Raw genomic sequence first — 27583 nt, 5'->3', positions numbered from 1 at the left:
TGCAAGTCCTGTCTCTCCCATCTCCACATTGGTTTATAGAAGCAGGTACCCACGCGCCATCTCCTCATTAGTTACAGTGCCTTGCGAAAGTATTCGGCCCCCTTGAACTTTGCGACCTTTTGCCACATTTCAGGCTTCAAACATAAAGATATAAAACTGTATTTTTTTGTGAAGAATCAACAACAAGTGGGACACAATCATGAAGTGGAACGACATTTATTGGATATTTCAAACTTTTTTAACAAATTAAAAACTGAAAAATTGGGCGTGCAAAATTATTCAGCCCCTTTACTTTCAGTGCAGCAAACTCTCCAGAAGTTCAGTGAGGATCTCTGAATGATCCAATGTTGACCTAAATGACTAATGATGATGAATACAATCCACCTGTGTGTAATCAAGTCTCCGTATAAATGCACCTGCACTGTGATAGTCTCAGAGGTCCGTTAAAAGCGCAGAGAGCATCATGAAGAACAAGGAACACACCAGGCAGGTCCGAGATACTGTTGTGAAGAAGTTTAAAGCCGGATTTGGATACAAAAATATTTCCCAAGCTTTTAACATCCCAAGGAGCACTGTGCAAGCGATAATATTGAAATGGAAGGAGTATCAGACCACTGCAAATCTACCAAGACCTGGCCGTCCCTCTAAACTTTCAGCTCATACAAGGAGAAGACTGATCAGAGATGCAGCCAAGAGGCCCATGATCACTCTGGATGAACTGCAGAGATCTACAGCTGAGGTGGGAGACTCTGTCCATAGGACAACAATCAGTCGTATATTGCACAAATCTGGCCTTTATGGAAGAGTGGCAAGAAGAAAGCCATTTCTTAAAGATATCCATAAAAAGTGTTGTTTAAAGTTTGCCACAAGCCACCTGGGAGACACACCAAACATGTGTAAGAAGGTGCTCTGGTCAGATGAAACCAAAATTGAACTTTTTGGCAACAATGTAAAACGTTATGTTTGGCGTAAAAGCAACACAGCTCATCACCCTGAACACACCATCCCCACTGTCAAACATGGTGGTGGCAGCATCATGGTTTGGGCTTGCTTTTCTTCAGCAGGGACAGGGAAGATGGTTAAAATTGATGGGAAGATGGATGGAGCCAAATACAGGACCATTCTGGAAGAAAACCTGATGGAGTCTGCAAAAGACCTGAGACTGGGACGGAGATTTGTCTTCCAACAAGACAATGATCCAAAACATAAAGCAAAATCTACAATGGAATAGTTCAAAAATAAACATATCCAGGTGTTAGAATGGCCAAGTCAAAGTCCAGACCTGAATCCAATCGAGAATCTGTGGAAAGAACTGAAAACTGCTGTTCACAAATGCTCTCCATCCAATCTCACTGAGCTCTAGCTGTTTTGCAAGGAGGAATGGGAAAAAATGTCAGTCTCTCGATGTGCAAAACTGATAGAGACATACCCCAAGCGACTTACAGCTGTAATCGCAGCAAAAGGTGGCGCTACAAAGTATTAACTTAACCTCTTCAGTCGACCCTCTACTTTTTTGAACATTCTGTTAAAAATCGCGCAACATTTCAGCGCCCTGCTACTCATGCCAGGAATATAGTATATGCATTTGCTTAGTCTGTGTGGATAGAAAACACTCAGACGTTTAAAAAACTGGTTAAATCACTGCTGTGGCTTTACCAGAACGGCATTTACATCGAAAAGCACAGGAAAAACTGATCACCTTGGTTAGCACGCACTGCGCCCGGCCCGCCACAGGAGTCGCTGGTGCGCGATGAGACAAGGATATCTCTACCAGCCAAACCCTCCCTAACCCGGACGACGCTAGGCCAATTGTGCGTCGCCCCATGGACCTCCCGGGCGCGGCCGGTTACGACAGAACCTGGGCGCGAACCCAGAGTCTCTGGTGGCACAGCTGGCGCTGCAGTACAGCGCTCTTAACCACTGCGCCCCCTCTCATTTATTTTTAATGTATTTTTTAAAATTTGTATGACCATCTAGGCTAATTAAATGGGAAACATTTTGCTGTTGTTGAAGAGACACATACACACAGGTCATTATTGCTCATCTTTATCAAGGGTGTCAATCATTTCAGAACCCACTTTATGTGCACCACGTCATTGCTCTCTCTTGCTCTGTTGTGTGAGCATCTTGGTAGCTGCCACTCAAATGACGAGGGGCGGAAGGTCTTTGGCTCGAACTCGAATTGCTAGGGGGCTGGCCCAAGTGGGAGGTAAATGTAGGGAAAATGGCGCAGCACAGCTTCCAGAAAAACTCTCTCTTTCAAACTAGGGATTCTGTGGCTAATTTGAGGTAAAAGTAATTCTGCTAATAGATTATGCATGTATTATACACATTGACACATCCAGCTCAAAGCGGGAGTTTAAAAAATACTTAGTAGTTGCCAAAGTTCTGAATCATTTATTTAAAAAGTTCCTAGCTGTCAAGAAATTATTGTTATTACAAGTCTGATGGCAGTGGCTATGGTTGAATTGTTCTGTTTATTTGTTCTTGCGTTGATGCTGGACAGTTGGTTCTGGTTTTGGAGGACTCTGCCAATGCCGTCTCCCCTTCTCTGTGGTAGGAGATCAGTAGGGACTGGTCAGTCTGGTGTATGTCAGTGACCAATCTTATTACTGCTTGCTCTCTCCGTGACTAGTGGGGGAATGGTCAGTGGAATGTCTCTGTTTTTCTGTTAGCTTGCTTGCCTTTTTCTATACCCTGCCCAGGGTATTCTATACCCTGACCCTGTTCTATACCCTGCTGCTTCTTTGTGCAGCCCACCAGCAACACACTGGCGTACTCCAGGCATGGTCGGTTCTGACTCTTGCGATTTCCACAAGCTCATCATCAGTATATGAATATGTGTGAGAGAAAATAGGGGATTACAGGTCATTGTGTAATGGTGTGGGATGAGTGGATGATAGGGGTCTCATTCATAACCGTTGCATACATTTCTGCATGCACCATTCCGGAAAAGTGCATGCATACAAAAATATTTTGATTTATCGTTTTGGCGCATGTCATACAGACATGTTTCCCATTATAAATCAGACCTGTCGTAAAACTGTGAACTAGCATTACAATTCCACCTGGAAAACTCCCTCCATTCACCTTTTATGGTGATTCTAACTAGAGGTCGACCGATTTATGATTTTTCAACACCGATGCCCATTATTGGAGGACCAAAAAAAGCCGATACCGATTAATCGGCCGATTTATATATTTATAATAATGACAATTACAACAATATTGAATGAACACTTTTATTTTAACTTAATATAATACATCAATCATATCAATTTAGCCTCAAATAAATAATGAAACTTGTTCAATTTGGTTTAAATAATACAAAAACAAAGTGTTGGAGAAGAAAGTAAAAGTGCAATAGGTGCCATGTAAAAAGGTTAAAGTTCCTTTCCTCAGAACATGAGAACATATGAATGCTGGTGGTTCCTTTTAACATGAGTCTTCAATATTTCCAGGGAAGAAGTTTTAGGTTGAGGTTATTATAGGAATTATTATAGGACTGTTTCTCTCTATACCATTTGTATTTCATATTCCTTTGACTATTGGATGTTCTTATAGGCACTTTAGTATTGCCAGTGTAACAGTATAGCTTCCGTCCCTCTCCTCGCCCCTACCTGGGCTCGAACCAGGAACACCTCGAAGCATCGTTACCCATCGCTCCACAAAAGCCGCAGATCAAGGGGAACAACTACTTCAAGTCTCAGAGCGAGTGACGTTTGAAACGCTATTAGCGCGCACCCCGCTAACTAGCTAGCCATTGCACATCGGTTACACCAGCCTAATCTTGGGAGTTGATAGGCTTGAAGTCATAAACAGCTCAATGCTTGAAGCACAGCGGAGAGCTGCTGGCAAAATGCACAAAAGTGCTGTTTGAATGAATGCTTACGAGCCTGCTGCTGCCTACCATCGCTCAGTCAGACTGCTCTATCAAATATCAAATCATTGACTTAATTATAACATAATAACACACAGAAATATGAGCCTTTGGTCATTAATATGGTCGAATCCGGAAACTATCCTTTCAAAAACAAAACGTTTTATTCTTACACGCTACGCAAGAGAAGTGACACAATTTCCCTAGTTATAAGAAATGCATGTTAGCAGGCAATATTAACTAAATATGCAGGTTTAAAAATATATACTTGTGTATTGATTTTAAAGAAAGGCATCAATGTTTATGGTTAGGTACACATTGGCAGTTAACCCACCGTTTCTAGGCCTTCATTGAAAATAAGATTGTGTTCTTAACTGACTTGCCTAGTTAAATAAAGGTGTAAAAAAATAAAAAATCGGCCACAATCCGTGTCCAAAAATACCGATTACTGATTTGTTATGAATACTTGAAATCGGCGCTAATTAATCGGCCATTTCGATTAATCGGTCGACCTCTAATTCTAACGCCCCCTAATTCTAACGCCCCGTTTCTATAAGGAAGAGTAATGACAATTTTCTGTATAGGTATGGGCAGAATGTTTAGATATTTTGCAGTGACTTTTCAAACTGACCATGCTGATGAAGTGAGGGCCTGTCCGTGCATTCTGCAAGATTGATTGTATATTCAAAACAATTTAAAAGTAGGCTAAATGCAACACCCCACAATTCTATGCAAATGACGGGTTGTTAACAGTATGGGTAGGAATTGTTGACAGTATTTTTAAAACCGCGCTGCCTTGAAATGCATAAAGCTTATCTATTTACTAGGCTGTCTAATTAAACTAGAGATGTGCATGGTAAGACTATGAACCCATCACAGACAGAAAAAGTGAGGAATTTATTCTGCAATGGTTATTTAAATAGAATAAATATGAAAAAGATTCCTGTCTCATTATTTTAGATTCTAAAGGCTCTATTCAATCTGGATCACTGAAGCGTTACGCACTATATATGTAAATCAGATTTCCGATTGAGCCGACATGCATATGCAGCGTCTACCTTGAACATAGTCTCCCCGACCGCAGAAACATTGCCTTTTTAATTGTCAATCGTGCTATGAAGTGGATCTTTAGCACTACGGATTAGGTAGAGCCCTAAAAATAAAACGCATAGATTTTCACTCTTCTGGCAAATGGCTGCATTCTTGTTAATGTTTTCCTGTTTTTGTTATTTTATGAATAAGGTTTTCATCATATCCCCCATTTGCACAAAATACTTACTTGCCATCTTGCAATACAATATTTGAACAACTAGCAGATGTGCGTAGTCATTGTCTAAAGTTTGTGGTGAGGTGAGCACATTCTCACTTCAAATAAAATAAATAAATGCCAACTTTTGCGTGAACTAAAACACACACATTTTGGGGGTACGTTTTGTACGTACGCACAGTTTTTTTTATGTGGCCCCTGATCCTGATGTGTCTCATCAATGATACCCCTGGCCTGTGATGGATCAGAGGAAGGCTGGGCTACTTTAGCTATGTCTTCTCTCACTGTCAAATCATCACAGGTGGCCTGATATCCTACCTTGTCTGCAAATGGGATTCAAATGGAATATCCTGATTTTAGTTCTCAGAGAATAGCCTACATCTATGATGTCTCAAGCAGTAAGTCCAAGTAATGCACATCAAATACAGGCAGTAAAGAGCTGTCATGAGGAGCAAACAGGGGCACTCAGGAGTTGCAGAATGTAGCCATACAGAAGCGTTTGAATAATTGATTTGTAGAGAAGAGGAACCAGATCAGGAGACTGCCCTGTTTTAGTTTCTCCCCCTCCTGTATAGAGAGCTGAATTAGGGCTGGGTGATATGGCCTAAAAAATATATATTTTTCCAAACATATCATGAATCGCCCATTAATCTCGATTTGAATGTTTTCTCAAATAAGCATTGTTGTACAATTAAAGGTAAAACACACTGCATTTCAAACAGTCCGCAATAATGTAATGAATTCAGGGCGTGTGAAATTATACCTAGGCTAAATATAAGCCTTCCACAGCCTTAAGACCCACTAAAAATAGTTGAACCTGTTGTTTTTTGCAATAATCATGCATCTGGCTTTAACATTTCTTTAAAAAAAACTTTATTCAACTAGGCAAGTCAGGTAAGAACAAATTCTTATTTACAATGATGGCCTACCAGAAGGCAAAGGCCTCCTGTGGGGACTGGGCTAGGATTAAACATGAATAAATATAGGACAAAACACATATCATGACAGGAGAGATCCCACAACACTACATAAAGAGAGACCTAAGATGACAACACAGCATGGCAGTAATACATGTAAACACAGCATGGTAGCAACACAACATGGCAGCAGCACAACATGGTAGCAGCACAAAACATTGTACAAACATTATTGGGCACAGACAACCGCACAAAGGTCAAGAAGGTAGAGACAACAATACATCACGCGAAGCAGCCACAACTGTCAGTAAGATTGAGTCTTTGAGTGAAGAGATGGAGAACCCAGGGATGTGTGTGCTTTGGGAACCTTTAATTACCAGAATGTGGGCGGCAGAATGGGTGCTGTATGTGAAGGAGGAGTACGCATAACTTCTTGTAGTAGGCATTATAGAAAATTAACACAGGTCTCATAAACAAGCTCTCAAGCACAAGCCTACGTGCTAGTGAGTGGCCAGCTAATCTTTATTTTTCAAGTTCAGCCAATTTGGATCTATTTGCTACCTAACACGGCAGAACAATCTCCGACTGTTTGAACAGCTAGCCTGTCCACTTTGTTCAGATGTTGAAATCAAGTGGCCAACCTTATTTCTTAGCATGAGAACGAGTTACCAATTCCTTATATAATTGTGTTTTATGCTTATTGTACATTTTATAAAACACAGACTAGACAGCTAGTATAACAATCTTTGGCTAAAATGCTGCAAGCGGTGCGCACAACAAACTGAGCAATTTTCCAGAATCACTGTTCATTATGTTCTAGTGGTTCCTGCTCTGCGTGTAATTTGAGGAGTTGAGACATTAAAGGTTATTGTTAGAAAGGTTAACTTCTCTATTACAGTAAAATGTCTCAATGTGTTTGTGTCAATATGACTGATTCTGTTGGACCAATCCTCAAATGCAAATGGCAAGTTGAAACCGTTTGCCAAAGAAGTGATCTCTCATATTTGTTGTTTGAGTGGCAGGGAGAGCTTTCCCTCGACAAAATCATCTGTCCAAAGTAATCCCAATGGGTTTCTATGGGTTTATTTGGGACCTAAGCTTGTCGCCTGCCTTCCTGCCTTTGGGACAACCATTCCCGTTGTTAGGGCGGAGACATGAGCATCTCGTCATTATATACGGATCTATGGTGTAAATGTATTCTTGCGATACAGGGGAAAAAAAAAAAAAAGTGCACCCCTTGGTTTCTGTTACTTATAGATGATTTGGATATGAAGCGCAAAAATGCTTATTTAGGTACAATTGACTTGCATTGGATGTGCCACAATTGCTAAAAAGTTAGCATTTGAAACAGTGGCCAGGTAAACATAACCAAAGTGTGGGTTTTTGTCATACCTCGTCCATAGACTGCTTACAGGATAAGAAAACAACATTTAATTTTTTGTAATTTGGGTGAACTACCTCTTTAACATGGGGCGGGGTTCTTTAAAAACAATCACCTAATAACAGGAACAGCACCATGTAGTGGTCAGAACCTGGTAATATGAGGATGTAGAATGGGGCATAAACATAACTTCAATTATTAATTTCTATGAACAGGGGAAGAATTAGATGGGATGAAGAAACAATACTCAGGGCCACTGCTCCAGACTACTTGTCAAACATAGAGAACTGATACTATATACTCAGTGTTGGGGTCGGTTTGGTGTGGGGTACGGGGAGGTCTGTGTGTGGGTTTTTGCAATTCTTTGGGTTCCTCATGTGGTCCCGTGTAGCTCAGTTGGTAGAACATGGCGCTTGCATCACCAGGGTTGTAGACTCGATTCCCACAGGGAAAAAGGTATGAAAGTGTATGCACTCCCTACTGTAAGAACATCTGCTAAATGACTTAAATGTAAAACGTCTTACTCATTGTTAGAAAAAAGTTTGGTCCAAATCAGATGTTAGTACTATAATTATTGAATAATATATGAATCCTATATATTAAAATGGCCAGTTTGGGTGCAATCAATTAGCTTCATTTCTCAGAGAAAATATATTTTTCAACAAAGGAATGTTGCAGAAATGCTGATCTTATCTGTTTCTAACTACAGAAATGATTTCAGAACTATTTGAGATTGTGGGTTTCATGGCTTGCTGAAATGACCTTTGGGAGATCTTTGGAAAGTACAAGGAGCGTGTATTTGGTCTGAGTGGATATGCATCATTATAAACTGGGTGGTTCGAGCCCTGAATGCTGATTGGCAGACAGCCGTGGTATATCAGTCCGTATACCATAAGTATGAAGAAAAATGTATTTTTACTGCTCTAATCACATTGGTAACTAGTTTATAATAGCAATAAGGCACCTCTGGGTTTGTGGTAGATGGCCAATATACCACGGCTAACGGCTGGGTTCAGGAATGTTGCGTCGTGCATAAGAACAGCCCTTAGCCGTGGTATATTGGCCATATACTACACCTCCTCGGGCCTTATTGCTAAATTATACAACGGGTGGGTCTATTTCTGGATGCTGATTGGTTAAAACTGCATTCCAGTCACTGTCTATTCCACAAATTCCCACTGGCTAAAGCTATGTTGTTGAAATGCCTATTGACTCCATATCCATATCACTGCGCAATCCACAGTCTCATCAGCCCAGCAAGGCAATTTATAAACTTGATCTCCACTTTAAAAAGTATCTAGACATTTAGACTTAGACTAGCATTTGGTTTTCAACAGCGGAGACAGTGTATAAACCTTGCTGCCTGTCTCTCCGTCATTTGCAACATGGTTTCAATATTGAAATTTGATCTCCAGATGTCCCATATTAATGAACGATTCGGGATGAGACAGGCAGCTTTTCTCAGCCAGTTGAAATCATGAAACAACTGGCATCATTTTTAGGGATATATACAACGAAATGTCAATAGAAAACAGCTTAACAAATGCAAATGCAGCTGTTTTGGTGTTAATCTGGCTGCACTGTTTGATGTGACTAAGTTAGCCATAGTTTGCTAGCTAGCAAGCAAGGGATAAGAACGTTGCCAGCCAGTATGGCAATGGAACATTTAGATCGAACGACTGGGTTGCGTCCATAGCAGTTGAGGCTGGTAACTTGAACAATTGAGGAGGATGGGAGACCCACAGTATAGGCGTGGAACGCACAGAGACTACAAACTGTATTTCAAAAACGTGTACTTTAACCTGAAGCATTTAATAAAGACATTTAAAGTACAATATTATTGGGAATGTGAGGGCTACTTACACAGTGTTGGAAAGGGATCACAGCAGTGACTGAATGAGGGTATGAGGCATAAATTGAGGTGTTCAGAGGCTTGACCAGTGCAGGACAGGATTTGACTGGGAAGACAATCTGTAAGACAACACACCCCACAGTTAGACAAAAGAGCTGAGAATGAGTTAGTCTAAGCAAGGAGTAAAATCATTGACGTGTAATAATGGAGACTTACATTTCCCTCACTAACTTTAAACATCAGCTATCTGAGCAGCTAACCGATCGCTGCAGCTGTACATAGTCCATCTGTAAATAGCCCACCCATTCTACCTACCTCATCCCCATATTGTTTTTATTTACTTTGCTGCTATTCTGCACACCAGTATCACTACTTACACACCATCATCTGCTCATCTATCACTCCAGTGTTAATCTGCTAAATTGTAATTACTTTGCTACTATGGCCTATTTATTGCCTTACCACCTCATGCCATTTGCACACACTTTATATAGACTTTCTTTTTTTCTATTGTGTTATTGACTGCATGCTTGTTTATTCCATGTGTAACTCTGTGTTTGTGTTGCACTGCTTTGCTTTATCTTGGCCAGGTCGCAGTTGTAAATGAGAACTTGTTCTCAACTAGCTCACCTGGTTAAATAAAGGTGAAATAAAAATAAATAATGTGATTGACTCTACATACAGTAATGAGAGAACATTGATTGGGGTACTCACAGTGCTTTGAGGGGAAACATTCAATGTGCCAGTGGATGAGCGGGCACATGAGACGTGGTTTCAGTTCATGCCAGGAGAAAGTTGACAATGGTAGTGGAGTGGAGTGGAGTGGAGTAGTCATCACCTCTTAATCAGGGAACAGGAGGGGACTTAGCTGGAAATACAAATAGCAGATACATACCATTACAGCTGCTCCATCGTAGGTTTGGACAACGAGTTTCTCTATGAACTTAAACTCCGACATCTCAACATTCATAAAGTCAAACAAACTGTGCATATCGTCCACTTGACACATTAAAGTAGCCCAAGAAACGTTCCTGAATAAAGCCCATCATCCACATACCTGACGATAACTGACAACTGCAAGCAGACTGGTGCAGGTCCCAGAGCAGTGGGGCAATTTTTAACAGGCAGATCAAACTGAAATATCGTCTTGTTTTCATCCGATATGGCATGTCAGATTTCTAATGTTTAGGTGTAGCCTAGGCTGCTGCAACATTTGTCATGAGTTTTTGCTTGTGCCTGTCCGGAGTGATTGTTATTTTTTCAAATAAATACTGGAGGAAAGTGGAAAACCAACCTGAGTGCTTGTGAAAAACTGCGCTGCGTCAACCTTTCTTTAATATAACTTTTAATGGATGATGCGATGGAAGCTATCAAATCATTTGGAATTGTTTTCAACATCCCAGAAAAAACAGTCAAGTTCCATATGTTCAGCAAGGAAAGCTTCATAACGTTCAGTTACCTCTTCAAGCTCTGTAGCTGCCCTTGTTGGCGTAACTTTCCCTCTCGTCGTGTCTTCCTAAAAGCAAATTCTTACATGCCCTGCTTTTGTTTTTTTGTTTAGCTGAACGATCAATGTTCTTCAGGTCACTGAACCTACCTTTCGACCAAAGCCCAGACTTTCCAAAAAGCAGATAAGGCCAGCAATACAGGCGGCCTGATGAAAGGCTCCCTGTTAACCAGATATACTTTTGGTTCAAGTTAGTATTGAACGCCCCCACCTTTTTCATCTGCCTTCATGAAACTGTTCTCAGGCAGAGGTCGACCCTTGCTTTTAATTCACAACTTTTCCCTGTACCCCAGAGAATGAAAGGAGTTCCTACACAGAAAGGCCATTCTACCATTCTGCCGGAGAAAACTGCACACTCGTGCTGGTAGTAAGCTAGCTACTGAAGTTTTGTAAAGCAAATGTAAGTAAATTGCACTAACTGAACGCAAAAATAAAGTTCTAAAACCAAGAAAACAATTTATAATATACCTCCTCCGTCTCCTGTAATTTGAAAAAAGTCATTTGAATTGAATAATATCCAAAAAATGCTGAACTATCACTCTTCACTCATAATCTCTATTCAACAATGTCACCAAGCCTCCCAACACATAGAACCTCCATAATGCTCTGTGGCACAATCCCAATACAACTCACTCGGTTCGTTCTCTGATCCTAATTCTGTGATTGGATGGACAACATGTCAGTACATACTGCAAAGCTTTGATTGGTTTGAGGACGTCCCCCGCAAGTGATCATAATCACCATGTATGTCTATGGAAGGGGGTGAGGCCTACAGCTTTCTAGGTTTTGTATTGACGTCAATGTAGCCAGAGGAGGACGGAAGCTAGTGGTCCTCCGGCTTTACCATGGTGCTACCCCAGTGCTGTTGAAGTTTCTGTAGACCTTCATTGCAAAACAGTGTATTTTAATAAATTATTTGGTGACATATGAATATGTTTAGTATAGGAGCCTAAACTGGTCCATAGATGCAGAACAAAAAGACTTAACGACTGGGTTGCGTCTCTGGCAACCGAACCATTAGAATGAATGACCAGCTGGCTTGGGTATTTACCCTAGATTTCTGTCAGGGACTATATCTCATGGAAGGAGGAAACAGTATGAAGAAATTCATCCAAATAATATTTTGGTGAAAATATGTCAATTATTATTTGAATATTTTGGTAACCCATTGTAAAAAAGTAATAATTCCCTCGAAGCCGGTGTTTGGAGGATATATTGGTACGGTTTGCCGGCCCAACCCCCATGCCAATATGTCCTCAAAACACCGTCTTCTTGGGCATTGTCACGTGTGTGTGTGTGTGTGTGTGTGTGTGTGTGTACTAGGCCTACGTGATGGGTCTTAGCTCCTTTACTGTGTATTGGTGGAATGTCTGTGACACCATGGTTACTGGGATTCATAGTTGGCTGTTGGGGGGGGGGGGGGGGTGTTCTTATGTAATCCACAAAGGTTGGCTGAGACAGGAACAGGGAGGAAATCTAATACTAGCTTTGCTCTGCAGCCTGGATACAGCTGGACAAGCACATCTGGAGGTACAGGCTTGCCACTCACTGGCCCAAGAACGGCTCTCCTCTTCACTTATTTGTCTTTCAGAAATGTTCCACATTGTCAATAAGGTTGTGGGACAGTAATTAGTCCAGGTTGTTGTATTAACATTGGGTTGTAGTCATTTTCCAGTCGTAGCTAGTTACTTTTAATATAACAGGACCAAACACAGGAACAGGAATATTGATGTGTGCCACTGCCAGGAGTAAATACAGCCTGTCTGCTGTCTGTCAAATGTTGGACTACTCCAGATTTGTATGCACTGCAGTCCTATTTGCTCTAACACAGTTAGAACAGTCATGGATTTCTTAATTATCTTCGCTTATTGCTCAACACACCAGTAAAGAGAAAACGATGAAGCAATATGTTTGCTGAGTTCTGCAATGTGAAAGCCGATTCATGAGATCGAGCCTAGCTGGTGCGACAACTGAAATTCTTGTGTGAACATGAGGGAATATGCGTCTTCTGTCTGATGTAGAATGAGATGTGACAGCCGGTGGCTTAGGGAGGTGTTTCCACCAGTCTCTCACAATATGGCCATTGTTGTTAGTGTGTATGTGGGTGTTGACACTTCTCTGGCAGCCTCTCATGTTAACTGTTGTATGCTGTGGGGTGACAGCAGATTCATATCCTATCTGAGAGATGAACATGGGTTAATTTGGGATGTTGCAGGTGATGGAACTACTGTTTGAATATCTCCCACATGTCTTCACTGCTACTGCAAAATACCTGACAAAGTTTCATTTCCCCTGTGTTCGTCATCTTGTTGATTTATTCTCTGTCCTGTCTGTCTAATTGGTTGGTACTGTAGAACCTCATTATTTGACCATTCCTACATGCCAGGGATTTTTTTAGATTTCTCTCTTAATATGAAAGTGTTTTTGTGTGGAACTAGTCTGGGATCAGTCTGGCAGAGAGCCAGGTAATATTGAGGAAAGCTCTTGGTTATTTAGTCAATTCTGCTCAGAGATACTTTACATTGCTACGGCCTGACCACATCCAGTAAATAAAAATATGCTGCCTGGAATCAAACCATACATTTACAAGATTTAAGTCAAACAATCGTCCATCTCTGTCAAACTGTAGTAGCATATATATGTTTATAATCATAGTGTGTTTGAAATCACATGCCTAGGCTATACATATGAAAAAAGTCTACAATGGGTGTAGGCTGTGTACGGTTAGCTCAATTCATGCATTGCATTATCTAGCTTAGGCTACTAGCTAATATTGTGCTGTCCTCCCAGACCCAGGCTGCTTTCTCTACAAAACATCTTCTGGCAGAGCATCACACTTTTCTCACAGACCACACCTTTAAGAAGTTTCCATGTAGCAACAGAAGTTTTTACTGGATGTTGTGCTCATGCTATTTCCTCTCTCTCCTCTCCCTATGGTGTCTCTGATTAGCCTACCATTGGCATCCAATTATCAAGAAGTTGGCCTGGAGAAATGACTTATTTGAAACAACAATGACATCTTTATGAATACATGTAGCCTACTGTAGCACTGCCGAGCCGTTTAAGTGTAATAATGTCATTCAGCTCAGTAGGTGCTTTGTTTTCAATATTAGGGTTTGCCCTGAGTTATAGGCTGTGTTGTCAATAGTTAATCTGAAAGTTCGGTACATTTTGGGTGTATGATCTTTGATAAACAACTGGGTCAAAGCGGCTTGGAATTGGGAGGATTTAGTGTTCCATGGTGTCTGACCCAGATCCAGTGCTTTACCATAGAGATTGACCTTGTTCTGGCACTCTGACCTCAAAAAACATCCAGGGACCATGAGCACTGAAGCTTCAGTAGGTTAATTGCTTGGCTTTGTTTTCATGTCAGTGGTGAGAAAGGGGGATAGAGTGAGTCCGGTTTTGCACCCAAAACAAGCCTTCAGTGCAAGCTGTCCCAGCAGCAAGAAGTTATTTGTTGGATTTCAACAAGTCCTCTAACACTGCCGTTAACAGTCTTTGGAAACGTTGAAAGAAAAGGTGTTGGTTTCTTAGGAAGGAGATGAAGGCAATGATATGCTGTTTCATGTGGCCAGCTGTGTGCTCACATTTCCTCTGAGTGTGGGAAAATAGATGCTTGGAAGGTTGCTTCATACCATGTTTTTAAGTCTACAACTACATTATGAGCAGATTAACACAATTACGTGTCATTGTTCTCTGGTAATCGTGTGCCAATCAAGAGTATAAGTATTACACGTGTGTGTGTGTGTGTGTGTGTGTGTGTGTGTGTGTGTGTGTGTGTGTGTGTGTGTGTGTGTGTGTCAGAGAGCGACGCAATTGCCTTGGGCAGGGCCCTTTGGTAATGAGGATTCAGAGAGATAAATCCTTATGAGACCTGACAGGGTGCCACATTCCTGGCCTGCGAGTCCTAGCAGCCCCCTTCCCCTCTCAAGGGTTCTACTTTACACACTTCTGAAGTGGTTACCAAACCAACTGGTTTACATTTCACTCATCTGCCTTCTCTCAATAGTAGTAATTGAATTTTTTTTCCTTTGTGTCGGAGTGGGAGCTTATTGTGTAATTACGAGTGTGAGATAAAGATAATGTCTAGGAACAGTGCTTGATTGTTTATTAGCTACACTACATGACCAAAAGTACGTGGACACTTGCTCGTCGAACATCTCATTCCAAAATCATGGGAATGAATAGGGAGTTGGTCCCCACATTGCTGCTATAACAGCCTCCACTCTTCTGGAATTTCCACTAGATGTTAGAACATTACAGCAGGGACTTGCTTCCATTCAGCCGCAAGAGCATTAGTGAGGTCGGGCACTTATGTTGGGCGATTAGGTCTGGCTAGCAGTCGGCATTCCAATTCATCCCAAAGGTGTTCGATGGGGTTGAAGTCAGGGCTCTGTGCAGGCCAGTCAAGTTCTTCTTCCACACTGATCACTATTTATTGGGGCAGGTAGCGTTCTCCTGGCATCTGCCAAACCCAGATTTGTCCTTCGGGCTGCCAGATGGTGAAGCGTGATCCCTTCATCCAGAGAACGTGTTTCCACTGCTCCAGAGTCCAATGGCGACGAGCTTTACAGCATCCAGCCGACGCTTGGCATTGCACATGGTTATTTTAGGCTTGGGATTCGCCTGTGCGGCCATGGAAACCGATTTCATGAATCTCCGATGAACAGTTATTGTGCTTACGTTGCTTCCAGAGGCAGTTTGGAACTCTGTAGTGAGTGTTGCAACCGAGGACAGACTATGTTTACACGCAATGCGCTTCAGCACTCTGCTTTCTTGTTCTGTGTGCTTGTGTGGCTTACCTCTTCACGGCTGTGCCGTTGTTGCTCCTAGACGTTTCCACTTCATAATAACAGCACTTACAGTTGACCGGGGCAACTCTAGCAGGGCAGACATTTGACAAACTGACTTGTTGTAAAGATGTCAACCAATGACGGTGCCACTTTGAAAGTCACTGAGCTCTTCAGTAAGGCCATTCTACTGCCAATGTTTGTCTATGGAAATTGCATGGCTGTGTGCTCGAGTTTATACACCTGTCAGCAACGGGTGTAGCTAAAATAGCCGAATTCACTAATTGGAGGGGTGTCCACATACGTTTGTGTATTTATACAGTGCATTTGTAATCCAGCTTTCCAAATAGGCTAGGCCTATTTCCTGTTCCTATGTGGAAGAGGACATTAACCAGAGACCTGATCATACATGAAGTTTTGTTAGAGACTATTAATAAAAGAAAGCAGTTAAATTAAGATGGTTTTTACCAGATGAGCTGGAGTAATGAAAATGATTAATAAACAGGATTAATAAACAGGAGTAGGCCTATAGCAAGATGCATTCATGTAAGCAACGTTTTTACAGATGCAATGACGAAAAAAATCAGATAATGAAAATGCCTCTGGTTCAAACAAATATGCATCATGTAGCCTTAAAGGTCAACACACTGGCATGGAATAGGACATTTATTTAATTTGTCATTTGCTATGAATCGACAGTACAAAGCTCTAGCTGGTTCCTTGAAATGTTTTCCACAAGTCTTGCGTTGGCTACTATTAGAGAAAAGATAAATGTAAAATTGACAAATACCTGACACAGTCTTCGAAAGCTTGACAGATCTTGTCACTGTCTTTCTCCACAGATATGACTGGCTCATATGCTTCCAGGAGAATCAAGCCATTTTTGGAAGTCATGCTCCTATTTTCCATCTTGGCAGAACTAGCCTGTATAGGCCCGGTATTTGTGTGTAGGCTTGCATTAACAAAGCCATTCCTAAATTGGATAGGAAGGAAGTCACAGATGAAATACAGGCTAGTGTGTAACGCAGGTTCACTGCAGCGTTGTAGGAGTGAAGCCAGATAGATCGAGCAGGGGAGAGCGAGTGGGAAGGGAGGGGAGCTGGAGCATTACTGGGGTGACTGAGTTCATTCGCAGTGTTGGCAGTGAGCCAGTGGCTTGCCTGTGGTTGTCTGTAGCAATGCCAGTGCATGTGTTTAGCCTCCTGTCTGGAAGTCCTTGCTCAGTGTTCGTCAAAGCTTATTCATTGTATCACTCGCTTATTTTGATTCAATGTTTTTCCCTGAAGGTCTTGTGACTGACTTCAAACTATCCCCCCCCCCCCCTCCCTCTGGGAATCTCTGTGTATGTTCATCAAAAAGAGGAGACTGAAGAGGGAAGCTTATCTCAGCCCTCTGTCTTGTTTGCGTTTTTCTCAGCTCTTTGTTGAGCTCTTTCTCCTTATAGGGCTGATGGGAGGTGGTGTTTTTTCTAGGGTTGGGCAGTATCCTGATTTTCATATGGTCATACCGTCCTTCTTTCATGACTGGATTTACGGTATTATCGGTTTAGTACACAAGGGGCCGCCAAAAAAAGCCTCAAAAAAGCCCATTGGCCATTCATTGCCAGAATGCTAACAAAATTAGCACAAGTAATAGCGGATTTCCATTGGAGGCTGCTAGCTAAATGTGCTAACGAGTGCAAAAAAAATAATACATATACAATGCATTTTGGAAAGTTTTCAGACCCGTTCCCCTTTTCCACATTTTGTTACATTACAGACTTATTACCTGGTGCGGCCTACAGTGGTTCCTCCTTTAAAAGTTGCGAGCTTGCACCGCGGGACTTAGAGGTACCCAGCTTCACGGCTTCATTGCACCAGGCCACCATAAGGGGGAGTTAGAGCACTCATGCATTTGGGTCCCAAGGTTTTTATATGACCAATCATATCGAGTGGTTCCAATGACAAATTTTGACGCGAGCCACCCTTGTCTTGTAGCGTTCTTCAACAAAGATGGCTGACAAAACATTACTGTGGAACCAGATTTAAGTTATAACGTCATAACGAGTAAAGCAGAAAATGTACAATTGAGAGGAATATGTTAGTTAATGTAGTTAATGCAAACGTTTGTGCATATTTTTTGTCATAAAGTTAACTTGCTAATGTTAACTTGTTAACTTGTTTAATGCTTTAGGGACTCCTGAGAACCAGCAAACCATGCTGTCGTCTTGTGAAACGGTGGCTGTAAAGAATCTAGCTAGCTAAAGCATTTACTGCACATTGAATGTTAAATTGTATAAGCTTGAATTGCAATGCAGCTGAAGTAACATAGCTAGCTAACTATTTACTTGCTTATTTTGTAGTGGAGGATAAAAAGGACTGTATGCCTATGGATGTGTAGCTAGCTACAGTATGTAGCAGATCTGTGTATGGACCCTAAAACGTTAGGTTCTGAACTAATATTCATACCAATCTATGAACCTCAGCTATCATAGTTGTTGTATCAACTTCAAGTCTGAATGACATTAATGAAGCCTATGGATAGAGTAGAAAGAATAACTTTATTGTGTCAAGGATGCAAGTCCTATATACTGTAGTTATTACCACGCATGAGATTGTAGCCTGTACTTTGAATATATTCACTGATCATGTACTCTTCCTTGGCAAATAAAGGTGCGGTACAGGTATGAATCTCTGAGACATTCTTTTTCAGTCATATCAAACTCCATTCTTTGAATGATGCTGTGTCTGCATGTATGTATTACAATTATACACTTCAACAGTGTTTACCACTCCTGCTCCTGGGACATCAATGATTATACATAACTATGCAATAGACTAGAAACATGATTGATTTGTAATTCATATATACAGAAGAAAAAAACTATGCATATCAAACTCCCTTCATCTGCATTAATCTCAAATCAAATCAAATTTTATTTGTCACATACACATGGTTAGCAGATGTTAATGCGAGTGTAGCGAAATGCTTGTGCTTCTAGTTCCGACAATGCAGTAATAACCAACAAGTAATCTAACTAACAATTCCAAAACTACTGTCTTCTACACAGTGTAAGGGGATAAAGAATATGTACATAAGGATATATGAATGAGTGATGGGCCCCCAGTTGGCCCGAAGGTTATCTTAAGAGCGGGTGAGGTGGCGATGATGGGACTGGCTTCCTCTCTCACATCAAAACATACCTGCAGATATTCTTATGTCAATGTAAAGCATCTCTCTAATACTTCCTTTTGACCTGACCAAGTGACATCTCACTTATGACTATGCTGTGCCCTCAGTGTCCGCCAGTTAAGTTGCGGGAGGGGTACACCGAAACAGTTGATATAACCTAGGGGATTTAGGGAGAAGGAGAAGTGAAGAAGAGAGACTTATTGTGTGGTCTCACCTGGTGTCCACACTAAGTGGCTGGAGAGTACTTTATGCTGAAAAACAGACACATGAGGACTAACAATAGAAGATAATGTCATTAGAAGATACTGTATATGACGCAGACACCTATCGGAGTGGACCTGAAACATTTAAATATAGAGGGCTATGTGTCTCACCACCTTGTTATTGCAAGGCTAACCCCCAGGGAAATCCTGACATAGCAGCAACAGATAGTCCAGTGAAAATGGCTGTGTTTATGTGGTGTAAATCTGAAAATTAGCAGCTAACATCTTAAGTTTAAAAACAAATGAATGCATGTAAGACAGGTTCCATGTACAACAAGACAGGCAGAGATGGAGAAAAAGAACACAGAACAGTTTAATTACCTCCGGTTATGGACACTTTTGCCAGCGATAAAGCTTCCACGGCCTGTTCCTCGGACAGTGAACATCTGGCAATATCTACATTTTCCACCCCGTGGTCAGCTCGCTCTCTGAAAGTAAACAGCTTATTTTTTATAGATATGAAAACAATAACTGAGATATGACCGTTGAATCTAAAGCAGCAGATGTCATTTTTAGGATATGTTAATTACAGCCCAGTGCTGCCTACCTGAGATGCCATCATCAATACAGCCCAGTGCTGCCTACCTGAGATGCCATCTTCGTAGGTGTCCGCTTTGACTTCCTTTGTGTCGGAAAAAAGTTGCTTTCAGAACAATAATTTTTGATTGATAAGAGGTTTTGCGCTCGACAAAAATACCTAAATGCACCTCCATAGCATATAACAATTTACCTGTGAATAACCACACCTTCATACAAACGTGCAGAATTCTTGACGCACAACCGAAGATGCTGCCATATCCTGCCAGCACGCCCACAAGTGAGCCACTCCGGAGCAGAATCATGACGCGTGGAAGAGGGAAAGGAATGAGATGGGAACAGCAATTTGTTGCAAGTTGGGGAGGAGGGCTAATAGCTGAACAATAGACTATTCAACCTTTACTAAATAATAGTCTAATAGCCGAGCTAGGTGTGATCCCCCTTATAACAGACCAGATTTGCCCTAACGACCAAGGGGTAGCTAGCTACTCAATGTAATAAAGTAATGACTTTTCAAATAAGTTACCTTACACGTTATGTTGGCTGACAATTTGTTAGCTACGTTGTCCTTACGAACCACATAGCATATAATTACAGCAGTATGTACTGGTATGTTAGCTAGCTACCTAACGTTAGTAGTTATACATCAAACTTTCCAGTATATTAACTATAGGCTATCTTAACTACCCAATGTTTATTGACTTGATTATTCTCGTCATTCTTAGCTTAGCTAAATGGTATCGCCATTGTGCTTTCTCAATGGACATTCGGGTGCTTTCGTAAATTCGCTCTGGCTATCTATAGGCTGGACAATAGAACAAGTCAAAATTCACCCAAGGCTGAAAAACAGTTTAAGAACGTTGGCTAAAATTGAACACTAGCGCGAGCCCATAGTTTAGTAATGGAATCTAACGTTCGCGGAGCCTGATTTGACTGGAGTGATGAAGAATTCCATAAATGTATCCCTTTTTTTAATTTGACCTCAATCTGTTTGTCAGACGAAACTGGAAAAAAATGACTTGTGTAGAAAGTAATCATCCGCACCTCGATGGTGTCAAATGTGCCTATGTCTGTGTAATGAAAAAGTAGGGAAAAAATTAAAACTTCAAACTATTTCTGGTCTAGCGATCGATGACAAATGAGCTCACTGCCCAGACTTACATGTTTGCAAAGAGGAGATTCTCCTGATTTTAAAATGGTGCCCTTGCTTCCGTCCCTCTCTTCACTTCTACCTGAGCTCGAACCAGGGACCCTCTGCACACACAGACAATAGCCACCCTTGAAACATCATTACCCATCGCTTCACAAAAGCCGCAGCCCTTGCAGAGCAAGGGGAACAACTACAAATACTAAGGCTTCAGAGTGAGTGACGTCACCGATTGAAACGCTATTAGCGCGCACCCCGCTAACTAGCTAGCCATTTCCCACCGGTTACACCCGACTTGAAAAAAATCTAAATGTACACATTGCGAGATATTTGGCGAAATAGACAGGCATGCCTATTTTTCCCCCATAGGAAACAATGGGAAGACCGCAGAGTTCCAATATATATATTTTTGTTTACATTTTGTTTACATTTTAACTATAAAACATTGTGAGCAGGTCTTATTGCCAACAATAGCGAAGCAGGCACTGTGATGTTGAACAATAAGCTCGGAACGTTCGGAAGGCGAGTTGGTGCCACGGTGCTTAATAGAACTAATGCACTAAAATAAGGCCAGTTTTTTCGCAATTACTTCAAAACTTTCAGAGCACTCTCGTCTGAGTGTACCAGAGTGCAGAATAATTACTTTACGAGCGCTCAACACCCATTGTATATGGCCGGTGTCAGTAAACGTCGGGGGAAAAAAGCATAATTAAATTGTTTCCAGCAGCACATTTACAGTCACCAACGCTCTGGTTAACATGAGAATTGCCTTGCTAGCTCGGCTAGGCCGAGTAAAATGGTCGAGTGGTCTCATTTGTGTCATGAAGTAGCTAGCCAACGTTAGCTTAGGTGCTTGATTGCCGTTGTAATGCCAGAATGCTCAAATCAACCCTACTCCTCACCCCGAACGTCCAGTGTGCGATCCGAGAGTGAAACCGTCTGAATTTACAAACGGACAATTTTTCTTTGAATGGAATCACCATAATATGAATAAAATGAATTAAGCCAAATGTCTAAATGAATTAAGCCAAATGTTTTAAATTCTCTTGTAATGCCAATAAGGAATACTATCAAATGCTTCTCAAAGATGCCCTCTGATGGTCAAACTAGCAATAACTTGCAGTAACCCAAGAAATGGCTGAGAATTAAATGACGTGCCACAGAATGCTGCAGCAGCACGCAGGGTGTGACACAACTTTTAAATGAGGAACCACTATAGGCTACCTGGGGTGGCAGGTAGCCTAGAGGTTAGAGCATTGGGCCAGTAACCGGAAGGTTGCTAGATCAAATCCCCGAACTGGTAAAAATCTGTCATTCTGCCCCTGAACAAGGCAGTTAACCCACTGTTCCTAGGTCATCATTGTAAATAAGAATTTGTTCTTAAAACTGACTAGTTAAATAAATAAAATAAACAAATATTCTAAAATGGAGCAAATCTACACACAACCCAAATGTATGAAAAAAACTAAACTAATTTACATAACTATTCACACCTTTTGCAATGAGACTCAAAATTGAGCTCGGGTGCATCCTGTTTCCATTGATCAGCCTTGAAATGTTTCTACAACTTGTTTGGAGTCCACCTGTGGTAAATGCAATTGATTGGACATGATTTGGAAAGGCACACTCCTGCCCATATTAGGTCCCGCAGTTGACAGTGCATGTCAGAGCAAAAACCAAGCCATGAGGTTGAAGGAATTGTCCGTAGAGCTCCGAGACAGGATTGTGTTGAGGCACAGATCTGGGGAAGAGTACCAACAAATCTCCGCAGTATTGAAGGTCCCCTAGAACACAGTGGCCTCCATCATTCTTAAATGGAAGAAGTCTGGAATAGAGGTCGACCGATTATGATTTTTCAATGCCGATACCGATTTATTGGACGACCAAAACAGCGGATACCGATTAATCGGCCGATTTAAAATAAAATAATAAAGTTTTATTTATTTGTAATAATGACAATTACAACAATACTGAATGAACACATATTTTAACTTAATATAATACATCAATAAAAATCAATTTAGCCTCAAATAAATAATGAAACATGTTCAATTAGGTTTAAATAATGCAAAAACAAAGTGTTGGAGAAAAAAGTAAAAGTGCAATATGTGCCATGTAAGAAAGCTAACGTTTAAGTTCCTTGCTCAGAACATGAGAACATATGAAAGCTGGTGGTTCCTTTTAATATGAGTCTTCAATATTCCCAGGTAAGAAGTTTTAGGTTGTAGTTATTATAGGACTAATTTCTCTCTTTACCATTTGTATTTCATATACCTTTGACTATTGGATGTTCTTATAGGCACTTTAGTATTGCCAGTGTAACAGTATAGCTTCCGTCCCTCCCCTCGCCCCTACCTGGGCTCGAACCAGGAACACATCGACAACAGCCACCCTTGAAGCATCCCCACAAAAGCGGCCCTTGCAGAGCAAGGGGAACAACTCCTCCAAGTCTCAGAGCGAGTGACGTCACCGATTGAAACGCTATTAGCGCACACCCCGCTAACTAGCTAGCCATTTCACATCGGTTACACCAGCCTAATCTCGGGAGTTGATAGGCTTGAAGTCATAAACAGCTCAATGCTTGAAGCATTGCGAAGACCTGCTGGCAAAACGCACGAAAGTGCTGTTTGAATGAATGCGTACGAGCCTGCTGCTGCCTACCATCACTCAGTCAGACTGCTCTATCAGATATCAAATCAGAGAGTTAATTATAACATAATAACACACAGAAATACGAGCCTTTGGTCATTAATATGGTCGAATCCGGAAACTATCCTTTCAAAAACAAAACGTTTATTCTTTCAGTGAAATACGGAACCTTTCCGTATTTTATCTAAGGGGTGGCATCCATAAGTCTAAATATTGCTGTTACATTGCACAACCTTCAATGTTATGTCATAATTACGTAAAATTCTGGCAAATTAGTTTGCAACGAGCCAGGCGGCCCAAAATTTTGCATATAACCTGACTCTGCGTGCAATGAACGCAAGAGAAGTGACACAATTTCACCTGGTTAATATTGTCTGCTAACCTGTATTTCTTTTAGCTAAATATGCAGGTTTAAAAATATACACTTCTGTGTATTGATTTTAATTAAGAAAGGCTTTGATGTTTATGTTTAGGTACAGTCGTGCAACGATTGTGCTTTTTTCGCAAATGTGCTTGTTAAATCATCCCCCGTTTGGCGAAGTTGGCTGTCTTTGTTAGGAAGAAATCGTTTTCACACAGTTCGCAACGAGCCAGGAGGCCCAAACTGCTGCATATACCCTGACTCTGTTGCAAGAGAAGTGACACAATTTCCCTAGTTAAAATAAATTCATGTAAGCAGGCAATATTAACTAAATATGCAGGTTTAAAAATGTAATCTTGTGTATTGATTTTAAGAAAGGCATTGATGTTTATGGTTAGGTACACATTGGAGCAGCGACAGTCCTTTTTCGCGTATGCGCACCGCATCGATTATATGCAACGCAGGACACGCTAGATAAACTAGTAATATCATCAACCATGTGTAGTTAACTAGTGATTATGATTGATTGTTTTTATAAGATAAGTTTAATGCTAGCTAGCAACTTACCTTGGATTCTTACTGCATTCTCGTAACAGGCAGGCTCCTCGTGGAGTGCAATGTAAGGCAGGTGGTGCTAGCTAACTGTAAGGTTGCAAGATTGAATCCTTGAGATGACAAGGTAAAAATCTGTCGTTCTGCCCCTGAACAAGGCAGTTAACCCACCGTTCCTAGGCCATCATTGAAAATAAGAATGTGTTTTATATTGACTTGCCAAGTTAAATAAAGGTGTTAAAAATAAATAAAAAAATTAAACGGCCAACTTGTGCACTTCTCCACTTGGATGAGAATTCACGAAAGGGCATTTTGTCAGCAGTCAGTGCAAGATTAATGATAAAACATGTTCATACAAATATTTACACATGTTAAGTTTGCTGAAAATAAACGCAGTTGACAGTGAGATGTTTCTTTTTTTGCTGAGTTAATAATGAGGCTGGTACATTGTTTGTTTTTGACCAGTCCCTCATAGACAAATACTGTGCTCTGTGCTTTATGGTTTTGAAACTTTTTGAACAGATTTTTAATCAGCTAACTGAAGATTATCTTCTACCACCTACTGTATGTTATTCAATTGTCTGTGTAGCATTTATTTAAAAAAGTAAGATGAAACTAAAATTGAGAACTGATATAGCCTAGGCATAGCAGGTTGGAGCAAGGTTTCATGATGACTTGACTACTGGGAAGTGATATTGTACTGTTTTCAGATCTACAGCTGCAACTCTTTAGGCCTAGTAGTATCTATGTGAGAGTGAGAGAGATCTGATTTGGGTGGTTGCTCAAAGCCAATGCACTGTAGAATCACATCATGTTAGGTCATAGTGCTGGCAGCCCTACACACCATCCCTCCATGTGTAGACTGCAGAGCAGTGGTGAAACATGAGCTACCAGGGTCTTCATTCCTCAGAGGCCCAGAGAAATGGCAAGGGCCCTAATGCCTATTTTGGCAAGAGTCACAGGTCGCATGTAATGAGTATCCAACTCCCAGTCTCTTTTACTATCAAAATAGTGTTTTGTGTGTGTGTGAATGTCTGAATCTAAAAGTGATCTTCCTCTTTCAGTTTCGTTTCACTCCATTCACTCTATTATGCCATCTTTTATAACCACCCAGACACGTATTTGAGACGTTTAGGTTATTGATAAGGATTGTTTCAAATGAACCACTAGTTTGCTTAAATCCAATGTCCTCTGCTCTGTAAAATCAAACAAAATCCTTGACCCCATGGATGCCAGGTCTAGCCACTCATGACCACTCAAACCCCCCCCAAAAGGCCTGAAAACGAGTGCACATTTTCTTCCCACAGCAAGTGTTGACACATTTATCCAATAAACCCTTTTTCCATAACGTTTTTGAGCCCATTAAGGAATATCAACGTAACTAATGACATTATAAGCAATAATTATTGCGACATCAAGTAATAAACTAATTTGAATGTTGCAATAGAGAACTCGCCAAATCATTTCCCATCGGTGGATGTTGATTTAACTTGTTTGACTGCTATGATTAAGCAATAAGGCACGAGTGGGTATGATATATGGCCAATATACCTTGGCTAAGGGCTGTTCATTAGCATGACGCAACACGGAGTGTCTGGCTACAGCAGTTAGCCGTGGTAGATTGGCTATCACAAACCAGATGTTACCACTAGAAACTGTTATAAATGGCTTATTTGCAAGATTGACTTGACATTTGAATAGGCATAGGCTACATACTAAAATCTGGGTTCATGATTGTAATTAAACTTTTCCATGGTTTGCTTAGATAGATGCAGATAGCCTGTAGCCCCTGATTTGCCTACATCTTATTTCAGATAGTCTATAGTAGCCTAGGCAAGATGTAAACTGAACGAGTTAGCAGCTTGCTTAGCTCAAATTAACAGAATAATTTTTTCAACATGACTAGCTTGGCGATTTCGAGACAAGAAGTGCTTGTTTTCCCCAATAGCCTGCTGGATTAGGCTACTGAGGAAGGGGTCATAATTTCAATCACTGAATTAAATATTAATTATATATATATAGTACCAGTCAAAAGTTTGGACACCTATTTATTTAAGGGCTTTTCTTAATATTTTTTAAATGTTCTACATTGTAGAATAAATGACGACATCAAAACTATGAAATAACACATATGGAATCATGTAGTAACCAAAAAAAGTGTTCAACAGATCTTAAATATAAAACAAAATATGTTTTATATTTGAGATTCTTCAAAGTAGCTACACTTTGCCTTGATGACAGCTTTGCACACTCTTGGCATTCTCTCAACCAGCCTCACCTGGAATGCTTTTCCAACAGTCTTGAAGGAGTTCCCACATATGCCAAGCACTTGTTGGATGCTTTTCCTTCACTCTGCGGTCCAACTCATCCCAAACCATCTCAATTGGGTGGAGTTTGGGTGATTGGGGAGGCCATGTCATTTTATGCAGCACCCCATCACTCTCCTTCTTGGTCAAATAGCCCTTACACCGCTTGGAGGTGTGTTGGGTCATTGTCCTGCTGAAAAACAAATGATAGTCCTGTTATTTACAGTTACGAACAAATTCTTATTTACAATGATGGCCTACCCCTACTCCCAACCACTACCGGATGTGATGCAGCCTGGATTCTAACTGCAGTGACGCCTCTTTCACTGAGATGCAGTGCCTTAGACCGCTGCTCCACTCGGGATGGCATATGTCTGCAGAATGCTGTGGTAGCCATGCTGGTTGTGTGCTTGAATTCTAAATAAATCACTGACATTGTCACCAGGAAAGCACCCACACACCATCACACTTCCATGCTTCACGGTGGGAACTACATATGCGGAGATCATCCGTTCACCTACTGTGTGTCTGAGTGACGCCGGTTTTAACCAAAAATCTCAAATTTCGACTCATCAGACCAAAGGACAGATTTCCACCTGTCTAATTTCCATTGTTCGTGTTTATTGGCCCAAGCAAGTCTCCTCTTCTTATTTGTGTCCTATAGTAGTGGTTTCTTTGCAGCAAGTGACCATGAAGGCTTTTTTCACGCAGTCTCCTCTGAACAGTTGATGTTGATATGTATCTGTTACTTGAACTCGGTGAAGCATTTATTTGGGCTGCAATTTCTGAGGCTGGTAACTCTAATGAGGTATCTCTGGGTCTTCCTTTCCTGTGGCGGTCCTCATGAGAGCCAGTTTCATCATAGTACTTGATGGTTTTTGTGACTGCACTTGAGGAATTTTCCGGATTGACTGACCATGTCTTAACATAATAATGGACTGTCATTTCTCTTTGGTTATTTGAGCTGATCTTGCCATAATATGGACTTGGTCTTTTACCA

At 41.0% G+C, this 27583-nt stretch overlaps 1 protein-coding gene and 1 long non-coding RNA gene across 5 annotated transcripts in view; one reads left to right on the top strand and one right to left on the bottom strand.

The window, feature by feature from the left end:
* Positions 1 to 16664, bottom strand: part of LOC115111022 (uncharacterized) — a 71142-nt gene extending 54478 nt beyond the window's left edge. For 2 of the 4 annotated variants that reach the window (XR_010461491.1, XR_010461493.1), the window contains exons 1-3: positions 16388 to 16664; positions 10012 to 10165; positions 9309 to 9416 (exon numbers count right to left, since the gene is read on the bottom strand). This is a non-coding gene — a long non-coding RNA (uncharacterized LOC115111022). Of the gene's footprint in view, positions 1 to 9308; positions 9417 to 10011; positions 10166 to 10591; positions 11496 to 16387 lie in introns of those variants that run through there. The other 2 variants (XR_010461492.1, XR_010461494.1) reach the window with 2 other exon arrangements.
* LOC115111193 (nuclear receptor corepressor 2-like) overlaps positions 1 to 27583 on the top strand; it is a 178232-nt gene that overhangs the window by 17200 nt on the left and 133449 nt on the right.

Source organism: Oncorhynchus nerka, linkage group LG27 (assembly GCF_034236695.1).
Source record: "Oncorhynchus nerka isolate Pitt River linkage group LG27, Oner_Uvic_2.0, whole genome shotgun sequence".
Taxonomy (NCBI): domain Eukaryota; kingdom Metazoa; phylum Chordata; class Actinopteri; order Salmoniformes; family Salmonidae; genus Oncorhynchus; species Oncorhynchus nerka.
This window is presented reverse-complemented; position numbering and strand designations above follow the sequence as displayed.